Raw genomic sequence first — 10,116 nt, forward strand, 5'->3', positions numbered from 1 at the left:
GAGGTCCCTTCCAATCCCTAACATTCTGTGATTCTGTGATTTTGTGATTTGGCAGGGATGATTGCAGCAGAGGTGTGGGGTGGAAATGGAGAAGTGTGTACTGGTTTGGTCTGGGTTTTGAGCACATTCAGCCAAATGCCCATATTTGCATAAACATTTCTTGTTCAGTCTCCACCCTTGATGTTTTCAACACCTGACTGGGTAAAGCCCTGAACAACTTGGGCTGGCCTTAGAGCTGACCCTCCTTGAGAAGGAAGTTCATCCAAAGACCTCCTGAGATCTGTTGCAGCCTGAATTATCCTATGATCCCATTCTGCAAACATTAAAATTTTTAAACCACCTTTGACTTGGAACTCAGAAAATGCAGTCTCCCCTGGGAAAGGGCTCATTTTGAAAGAAATAAAAAAGAATTTGAAAATCAAGAGTGTTTCAGGAGCAAGGATCAATTTTCAAGTTGTTAAAGGAAATGGCTCCTATTATGAATATTTTTCCTTTTTTTTGGTCATAAATATTTTGCTAAACAGACATGGTGCCACTGATGTTGCACTTCTCTGTTGCTGTCACTGTATACAGCATAATGCCTATCCAGTATAGAGCAGAATGTCATCTACATGTTAAAATACAGATAAATTAATCTGTTAAAGTTTTCCACAGTGCATTTAGACAGAACCTATGTAATCTGAAAGCCTAGCAGAGTGGACAAGCCTTTTTTTTTTTTGTTTGACATTACAAATTTAAATACCTTAACAGCCACGAGTCAAGAAGTAGGCAGGATCTCAGAGGACAGGAAAAAGACATGTTTTCCAAGGGGAGACTGTGGACACAAAGTGTCCGTACAGAGATATAAAAGAAATGGTAATTTGATAAGCAAAATATTAAAATATCACTTTTGCTTGGTTAACTGTCATTTGTTTTGTAAACGTGCACACTTCTGCACCTTTTTTTCAAGGGCCGCCTTAAACTCTTACTGTGAAGAATGGGATCCTCCAATATACTACTTCTAGGTATGTGAGGAAAGCAGTGTATTTTTAACTCTACTGTGAAGGCAAACTGAAACATGGACATCTGAAAAGGAGACAGTCCTAACCTGGACACCTAATACATTTCAAGTAGGACTTCTTCTTTGGTTTTGCCCATACTTTCTGCTAGCTTAAGGGAGCTGCATTCACAGTGGACGGCATCTCTAAACACGCACATGTCCCAGAGGGAATTTTAACCTAGAGAATTTTTAGCTAAATGAAACAAACAGAACTGGGGAATTTTGAAAACAAATATGAAAGTGGTTCTCATTATGTATCTGGATCTTTCCCTAGAGCACGTTGCCACAGGGAGTGAATGATATTAAAAGTGTTGCTCCGGGTCCCAGCCTGGTATTGACTCCATTTGAGTATGAACTCCTCAGCAAACCTGTCTCTGGCCTAGACCACGCTGTTGGCCAACTTCTTGCTAGGCAGTGAGAGCGAGCGTATGTGTGTACAAACACACACATAAACAAACATATATATATATAAAAATATTATATATAAAATATACCTATTAAACTGCCATTTGCATATCAGTGTAAGACAGCAGTAATGCCTGTGATGGTGAACACAAAATATTTGTGTGTTAGAAGGAAGCCAAATGACACCTTTTCAAACAACAAATATTTTTATTTCCTTGCCCTTATCTGTTTGTGTTTGTTGTGGTTTTTTTTTTCCATTACTGTTGTGGGAAACTAGGATGGAAGAGGTCATTACTAGGCAAAATAACAACTGTTAACTGACTTCTTTCTTGGGGGTGGGGATCTATGGGAAATGTGCAATAGTCATGAAAGCACTGTTTCGTGATGCAAACGACAATGACATTAAATCATAGGTTAAAGAGGTGTTGAAGCAAACTAAGCTGAATTCTGCCTTGCCAGCAGCTGGTGTTTAGGACTAATGAACACAGCAGGCTCTTTGCAAGCACAGAAGCACAGCAAGCTGGAGGGAATGCAGGGCCCTTGCTTTCACTGCTCCCTTCTCCTGCACATGGCTTTTTTTTTGCAGGTTGTATTTCTGGGTGCTCTGAGGCTTGTTTACAGTGGTGGCTCTGTCTTGGCAGATGTGACTGAGGCCAAACCTGGCTGACCTAGTCTTTTGCTCTTGGGCCAGAACCACCTCCCTTTGAACCTTCTTCTCCTTCTGGGGCAACTGCAATACCTTCCAATCCAGTTGTCACACAGGAGATTTGGACTGCCATCCCACAGCCATGGCTCTGTCCCAAGAGCTCAAGTTTCCTCGTGCAAAATGCTGGATTTGTTTTAGAGAGTGCAGTTTAATTGAAATGGCCTACATGCATGGATTTTTATCAACTCCTTCTTGGGTGTTCAGTGCGTTCCTAAGTCATCTGTGCAAGAAAATGTGTGTCTTTGGCATGTTCCATCAATGCAACTGTATTTGCAAATAAGTAATTATTTATTAATTAATAAACAAAATAATTGGGACTTGTTTTACAATACTGGAATGACTTCTACCCTGCTTTTTCATTGTAATTATGTCTCATTGTAATTTTATCTCCAGTTATGCTGTCGGAAAAAGTTGACAATATGGAAGTGTGCACTTGTGCGTGCGACACAATTAAAAGACCTAGGAAGTGACTGGATGCAGGGCATCCACCCCTTCCTTCCCCTCCTAAAGAGAGGGAGCAAGAGGCTGAGCAGAAATGCCTTTAGCCCAGGACTCCTGCAATGATTCCCACCCCTCCCTGCTGTGCGAGGGTAGCAGTCTGGCCAGAAGACCCTGGGGATGAGGTGCCAGCACCCAGTCCAGCAGCACTGGAAGAGGATCACCTTCTTGCCACCACCCAGAGCACATCAGGGCTTTCTCATTCCCTAAGCCCCACACTGGGAAGTTACCAGGAGTGTAACTTGATGTAACTTGTCTTTTTTCCTCAGCAACCAGTCCTGCAGACTGTATGTAGTCTCTAAAGTCATCAGTGATGGTTTTATATTTCTCCTCAGTTCCTCTTACTGCCTCTTGCATTATGAAACACAGCAGAGCCTCTTCTCAAAGAGATTTTGGCTCAGTCCTTGTCCAGACTGGTAATTTTATTAGATCTGCTGTGCTTTGATCCCTGACTAGCCAAGCAGTCCTTGCTGACAGTGAAAGTGTTACTGTGGTTTGAATATAACAGAGCATAAACAGAGAAGTTGGCTAGTTATGTTTTTACCAGAAATACATTGACAGATTTACATGTCTGTATTTGGGGGATATACTCCGTGTCCTTTCTGAGTAAATAAAGAACTCTAAGTTTGATCCTCTGTCTCACTCAAAAGCAGCATCAGAAGCTGGTAATATTGTACATGACAGGTTACATGGGCTCTAGTGAATATGTACAAATGTGTAACTTAGAGCAACTGGTGTACATCAGTCTTATCAAGGAAATTCTGCTTCAGAGCCTTATAGGAGATAGAAAGAACATTGAACACTTGAGTAAATTGAACTTCAATGTGGGGTTTTCTTGTGAAATGTTCATTATAACAGAGGTCAACGATTAATTTATTTTGTCTTTAGGATGATTATTCTGGTCTTATGATGATTTCACATTCACCACTGTCCCCTGCTTTTAAAGTTAATATTGTAATTATAGGGTTTAAATGGGTAGGGAATGGCTGAAAATGACCTGCGGTCTTCCCTTGCTTCTTTTTGATATTCTCAAAGTTTTCACAATGTTGATTTTTTACATTAGATAGTCAGGTCTTCAGTACTCTATGGCTAATTAGAGACTTGTTTCTAATACGCTATTGAACGTACTTAGAAAGCAGCATTTCAATAGTGCAGAAGAGAAATCATTTATGTCCCAATTGCCTAAAGCTCTGTGTTTTTATTAAAGCAGATTTAACTCAAGCCTTTGGGGAAGCAGCTTACAGTGCTAAAGGAAAAGCTCTTTCCCATGTCAAAGTCCATATCAAATAAATTGAGAGCTGGAGTACTTTGAAAGAAGAGGGGGAAGACTCTGTGAGAAGCAGAGACAATCTTTGAAATGCTTCTAGCAATGGAAAGAAGCTGAACTCCAGCAAAAAGTAAAAAATGTTCAAAGATGGAGATGATATGCTTTGAAAAGCCAGGGCTTGTCAAAGTCAAGCTGCCTGACAGGCTAACTCTTCCCTATGCTGGCTTGGACTCCCTTGTCCTGGAGCTCCCCAGTGTGTTCACACTCCCGCCCGCTGGCATTCAGTGTCAGAGCCTCATCTCACAACTGTCTCTCCAGTTGCTTAGAACTGGCATAGGGAATGGCGGTATTCAGAGCACACAAAAAAGACCCACCCTACTTTTTTGCTTTGCCAGAAATGCCAGTGTTGTCACCAAAACAATGAAGCATTACAGGTGAGCTAAGGTGGCCTTCTTCAGGATCTTCCTTATATTGACAGGCCACAGATGGCAGACAGACTGAGGGAAACAGCAATCCTTCTTTCTGTTCCCAGCACTGATAAGCTGCAGAGGATGCAAACCAGATCTGGCCCAAGAGAGACCCTTTCTTAGATTGCACTGAGATTGCTGAAAATCTATTGGCAGAATCAGTTCTGCTGGAGAGCACTGCTTGCCTGGATCGGGACTCCTGAGACTGCATCCCTTCCCAAGGAATGTGGGTGGAAACATTTCAGAATTATTCCATGCCAAAACTGGCTGTGGCTTTGTGAACTTCCCAACTTGAAAAGTCAGAAAGAAATGAAAGGAGGATGTCATATTGCATTATAATATAAGACAATGTTATTGTTGATAATACATCCACACATGGATGTGTGCCTATATAGAGATGTATCTAGGTATGTCTACATGTCTGTATATGATTATAGAGATAGTATTCTGAAGTGTCTGGCCATAATCTAAACAGTGCCCTTGAACTGTCTTTGGCATCTCCCACCTGTCAGTCCACGTATCCTGCAAGTAGCAGGGTCTGCCCCAATGGAGCTCTGTTTTCCCCTGGGCTTCCCATGTACACTGGCAGGGTCCACTACCGCAGGGAGATGAATGTTTGCCTCTTTCCATGTTCTTGCCAGGACTAGTGGGGGTACCTGGGATGCCCCCATACCTCCATCTCTCTTGCTGGAGGAATGAGTGGTTGCCCTCACACAGGCTGCTCTTGCTAAAGGTGGTGCCGTTGGTGAGTCCTGAGCAGTCCCTCAGGCTGGGCCAGAAGGGTAAAGGGGGTAAAGGGTGATGGAGAAGCCCTTTTGCTTAATACTCCCCCTTCATGAAACCACTGCATTATCAACCTGAGACAACAAACACTTCTCCTGGCAGTGGGATCAGCCCCAACAGTCCAACCCCGCAGCATAACTGGCCCTATCACTGATCCTACTAACAGTAAACTTCTTACCTTAGCAACCAAATAAGCGCTAACATAAACCAAGCAGGATCAAATACCAGCTGGAGTACTTGCCCAAAAACCTGCTGACACAGCCAAGTCACTTGACTGCACCTTAGCAGAAATTTTCCAATCAAACAGCTTCTTTGCTGAAAAAAGTTTCTGTTCCAATCACAGACAAGTGCTCCTAGCCCTGGCTGCCACTGATGAGCCACTGTGGAGCTCCCTCTTGTGCTGGACTGTCCATATCCCTGGATGCAGCTGCCATGCGACCAGCTCCGTGCTGACGATCTTGTTATTAACGCTGAGGGGGGGCTATTCCCACTGATAACTCACTGTGTTTTCAAGTGGTAGAGGAACCTGATTGTAGTTTTATATCCTTCTGGGCATCTAAGACTTTCTTAATGGTATGCAATATCTGCATCCCTGGAGTATACTAAGAGAGGTTATCTGATCGTGCTCAGCAGGACACTTACCACGTGGTTTACACTTGTCAATTTTTATGCTTATCTAAAGAACCCAAACAACAGCCTGATCCTTGAAAAGCTTCCAGCTACTTTCATGCTGTGAAAGTGACACTAATGTAAGAGCAATGGTATATTCATACTGCACTTGAAGCACTCCTTCAGGGAGCACAGCTTTGTCAGTAAAACAGAGCTTTGTACCATAGCAGTAAGACCACCCTGTAAATAAATCTGACCCAACTGGTAAAACAAAGGTTTTATACATGTGACTGCATCTGTACTGGGGGCTTTTGCTGGAACAGCATTGTCAGCCAGGGTCTCTGTCTCTATTTAACCCACACCCAGGGCTAAACAATAACCACTTGTTCTATCACCCAAGACCCCTCCCCAGCTGAGAAAGGGAATTGGGAAAAGGAGGAAGACTTGTGGGTTAAAATTTAAACAGATTTAATAAAATAAGACCAATATCAATACTAATACAAAAGACACAAAATTATACTTAGCTCATAGACTGGTGGCAAGTCCCTCCAGGGATAGTAACCTCTAAGACAAGAAAAGCAGAGCAAAAAGGCCTAGAGCCTTCCCCAGTTTTCCCATTTATAGTGAACCTGACATTAATGTTATAGAATACACCTGTGGGCCAGCCTGGGTCAGCTGCCCTGTCTTTCACTGCTAATGGCCTTGATCACCCCACCACAGCTGGCCACAAACTGAAACAAAATGTAACAGAAAATTGATTCTATAAATTTTATCCCTGCAAAACCAGGACAGTCTCGTACTCCTGACAGTGCTGAGCAGGAGGAAGCCTGTGATGCTCAGGGGCCATAGATAAAACCACACAAGTCCTAAAGCATGCTTTTTATTTTGGCTAATCCTAAGTCTAGCCTAAATCAAACTAAACCCCTACTCATACCTAATTCCCCCAAAGTAATGCTCACATTGCTGTGCATACTCCATTAACTAACTCAGCACATGGTAGACATCATCTCCTGTACCATGCTGGGCTGTTTGAAGACTTTTCTTCCTCTCACTGCTTATTGCTGTCTCTGCCAGCAGAAGCACTTCATAAGGGCTTCCAGGTCCACCTGTGGTGAGCCCAAAATACTCCCTCCTGCTGATAGAAATGCGAGGAGCTGAGCTTAGGAAGAAAGAGGGTCCCAGGCAGAGGGCAGGGGGAGAGGGTGAAGGAAGAGCAATGTGCTTAAAAGGTGTCATCATTTACAAAACTAACATCTGGCCAATGCAAGTCCCCTTTGCAGCAGGTGCTAAATCTTGCTTTCCCGTGGGCCTTGTTAAACTGTGGCCCAGATATATCCACCCAGACATGCATGAGCTATTTCGGTTGGGCACATGTAAATCCCAGAAACAGAGACTGTGAAATCAAGGTTAAATCACCTGTCCATGCAGTGGCAATAGGAACAAGGTGTCTTCCGTACCTTGGCTTCTCCTTTCCTGGCTCATTAATGTAATTCCAAAATCTAATTAATAACAATGCCTCATTTATTCACTCCTTTCCTGTTTTCACAGTGTCTGGCAAACAGTGTATTACAGAACAGAAGAGTGCGGTGTCACTAACATCATTTTATTAAGTATCTGATTCATCAAGCTGGTGCAAAATTATAGCTCTTAACTTACTGGATTATCATTTAAAAAGTTTTATTTGATCTGAACTGGGTAGAAATTGGAAGGTTTCCAGAATTTCCTATAAACAAGAGGTTTCCCAGCCTCAGCAGCTCTCTAGACTCTTGACATTTGTACAGAGCAGCAGACCTATGACAATTTAACAAAACAAATTGAATCCAACCAGCACTGCCTCAAAAGAAAATTTCAGCCTGAATCTAGTGATCCTTTTGTGTGGGGCAAAGAATATCACCTGTATCTTCAGCTGTACTGCTCATCTCTGGTGATGGTGTGATGCAGCCAAGGCAGCATGGCATTGAGCAGCAGGGTGACACAGAGGCACTGAGGGGTCCCAGATGGCTCATGAGCCCTTAGTGAGCGGACAGCAAGCCTCCAAAGCTATGGAGGCTGCTTCAGTTACTAAAGAAGGGAAACCCTTAGCAAGAAATGCCTCCCTTTGGTATGTCTGCACGGAAAAATCAGTTACATAGGGCTCAGGGTGGCTGGGCATGGTGCAAAGGGATCACTAGCAAGAAAGCACTGAATAAGAAACCGTCTTCCTCCCTTTCCTTCCAGCTTGGACCCAGGTTGTGAGCTCCGTTCCACGGTCTTATAGTGGAGGCAGGGATAGAACATTGTGCAGCAAGTCCTGGGCTTTGCTGACAGAGAAATGGCTCTGTGGGGTGCATGAAGCTGACTCAACTAAATGCAGGTCCTGAGTCCTATGGAGGGAAACCCCATGAAAAAAGAGGTGAAGCTGGGGTTTGTTAACACACACACACACACACGAATGCCTGGTTGCTTGTTATCTGTGTTATTTGTCTGAACAACAAGCTGCAACATCAATCTGGATTACTCCCAGGTTCAGCCCCATGGGAGAAGTATTCAGGTATTTGGCTTTCTGAGTGGGATTTTGAAACTTTCCTTTCTAATCCCCATTGGACTGTGATTGTGAAATCCTCTCTGGAGAGCCTCTGGCTCAGTCCCAGTTAGGTTTAGCTCTAAACACAAGTAACGGTTCAGAGGAGAAATAGGATCAGCTCTTTCCTCCTGTACATCTTCCTTCTCTGCCAGCAACCAATTTCTAGTGCACTGCTACAGAAATATTTCTAATAAAAATGAACAGCTCCCAGGGATGCTCTGATCCCTTGCTGTGCCAAGGACTGGTGATGGCATCAGCATCTTGGTTCTCAAGCATCTGCCAAAACCTGATGGCTTCAGCCAGCACAACGGAGCAGGGGTGAGCCAGCTGTGATATTACAGGCAGAGTTTAGGTTCCTGGGGAGTCTTCTTTGCAGAGATGGGCTTCTTCATTTAATGGGCCTTGGATCTTATTTAACACATCGGCTCATGTACAGTGAGGATGTAAAAAAGCTGTGTGCATATAATAAAAAACCTCAGCCTATTCAATACCTAGGGGAGTCTAATAAATTTGCCACTATAGCAAGTGTTAGTCTCTAGGGCCAATACTGCATGCTGGAGTTTAATAAACAAAAATTCTGAAGCAGGAGAACCAAAAGGTAAACCAATTCAGCTGACTAAGCAAACACAATTTAATTAGAAATTAAAAGTTTTCTCCTGGCCTTGACCAGTCACAAGGACCAGCGATTCAGACTGGTTGTGTCTGGGCTGCCTTCTGATGGCTGATCTCGGGGTACACTTTCTGACCATACTATCAGAGGTCTCCCAACCTGAGCTGAAGGTCACTGCTCAGAGTACACAGGAACTTGCATATCAGAATAGAACAGAGCAGCTAATGACCTATATTTGTCCAGGCCATCTGTGGGGCAGAAGATTGTCAAGTTGTGAAAGATGACATACTTCCAGGTGTCCACCTGTATACAGTTTTAATGTGACAGTACTCCGGCTTATGCTGGAGCTTAGAAAGTGGGGCAGTAACAACCACCGTGCTATTAGACTAGCCCAGAGAAGTGGGTATTATTTCCTCTGTACAGACAGAGCTGTTGCAGTCTCAGATGCTCCAGGGACTGTAGAGTGGTTTAGATGAAGCTATACTGTTAACTGTCCGAGGCCAGAAACAGCTTCAATGCTGCTGTCACATTTTACGAAAAAATAAAAAATTAACTTTCACACCCATTGGAACAGATTTGGGGGGGTATTAGATCTGGAGGTGATTCCACCTTCAGAAAAGAGCTGCCTTTTGTTGCTCTGCATGTGAGAACTATTCTTGGCTAAAATGACACAGGTGGTGGTTTTTTTTTTTCCTTCTCTGTTTCATGCTATGGATGTTACTACAGTATTGCAAACGCATTGACTACAGAACAAGCCATTGGTGTTAAATACTGGAAGAATTATGCAGGCCAATATTTTAAATCCTGGTGAGTTTTAGCTATTACTAGTTTACCAAAGGAGACTTGTCACAGCTCCAAAAAATGATGCTCAGACTTCTGAGACGGCAAACCAGCACCTACTTGTCTTGGGGCAGAGAGCTTAGGGCAGGCAATAAGGACATTGTGGTAGGATTGTTAAAATATTGTCGATGCATTGCTCTCAAATAAGGCTGGATTTTCTATATGCCAATGAAATTCTCATTCTCGTGGGCCAGATCTATGTAAAGGCTTCTTTGGCTGGTATCAGTAAAAGATAATATTTTGTGGTAATATGGTCACCTGAAGTCAATATTTCACTACAGTGCAAAGGAAGTTTTTAACTGGAAAGAATAAAGCATTGTTTACTGTAC

The sequence above is a fragment of the Nyctibius grandis genome, chromosome 4 (assembly GCF_013368605.1).
Source record: "Nyctibius grandis isolate bNycGra1 chromosome 4, bNycGra1.pri, whole genome shotgun sequence".
Taxonomy (NCBI): domain Eukaryota; kingdom Metazoa; phylum Chordata; class Aves; order Nyctibiiformes; family Nyctibiidae; genus Nyctibius; species Nyctibius grandis.